Consider the following 1,309-nt stretch of genomic DNA (forward strand, 5'->3'; position numbering starts at 1 on the left):
CAACTGCAGAATTTTAAAAGTAGAACATGTGGTTTACCAGGAAAGAGAGACGGAAAAAGAGAGTCATGATTGTTGTGCCTGAGCTAGGTTGGTAAACCATGTAAGCATTTGAGAACATGTCAAGCGGACTAACGAAAACATCTGATTATGTACAAGAACAYAAACATCACGGCGCATGAGGGCACGGAGGGCGTCGCGACTTCATTTAAGAATAATTTATTCTAATGTGGTTTCAGGGAAAACGCAGAACATTATAKGAGCACAAACATTATCGCTTACGCATATGGTGCGTTGCGGCCCCAAAGAGTGGGCATCCTGCAGTCTGAATCACAGTCAAGGCTCCAAGATCTCACACAGGCCTCTTTTACCAGACAACAACAGCTTTTATATTGTCTGCAGCCAGCCAGTCAGAACGTTTACAGCTATGKCTTGGACTTTCAGAGAGAGAATAAATGTGCTTTATTTTAACATTGGCCATATGACTGATGTCAGTTAGATGGGACTATTGGATTTCATATCTGTAGGTTGCTTTTTTATGAGTGAATGTGAGCATATTACTGTGACTGATACATCGCAAGCTGTCAGTCATGTCTCCACAAGGCAAAGTCCATTACACTCCTTAGCACAGAGGGTCTGACAGTGTCTTGACCAGTCTGACAGTGTCTTGACCAGTCTGACAGTGTCTTGACCAGTCTGACAGTATCCTGACCAGCCTGACAGTGTCTTGACCAGCCTGACAGTGTCGTGGCCAGTCTGACAGTGTCTTGACCAGTCTGACAGTGTCTTGACCAGCCTGACAGTGTCGTGGCCAGTCTGACAGTGTCTTGACCAGTCTGACAGTGTCTTGACCAGTCTGACAGTGTCTTGACTGACAGTGTCTTGGCCAGAGGGAACCTGTATAGAAGCTGCACTATACAGTATGTGGTCAATCTTGACATCCATCCTTTCAACATGGTCTCTTTTAGTAGCTGTACATAGATACAGTACATGTTATCACCAACACATGCTTGTGCACACTGTACTATCACTACCTATTCATTATGGTAGAGGATATGAGGTGATGACTAGGATGACTGTTATTCTGTCCATCATGTCTGGATCCTGATTGATATAGAGGAAAGAGGGTGGCATAATTTGACAACAGTCTGGGTCTTGTGGACTTTTAGCCTACRMTGAGCTCTGTATGAGCCCGGGGATACTGTGTCATTTGCAAGGCAGATGGCAGAATGTGTTAGACTTATGCTTCCAATTAATAACAGGAGGCTTCATTTACAGTGTGCTACAGGGCAGCAATCAACTCTACTTATTT

Source organism: Salvelinus sp. IW2-2015, linkage group LG1, assembly GCF_002910315.2.
Source record: "Salvelinus sp. IW2-2015 linkage group LG1, ASM291031v2, whole genome shotgun sequence".
Taxonomy (NCBI): domain Eukaryota; kingdom Metazoa; phylum Chordata; class Actinopteri; order Salmoniformes; family Salmonidae; genus Salvelinus; species Salvelinus sp. IW2-2015.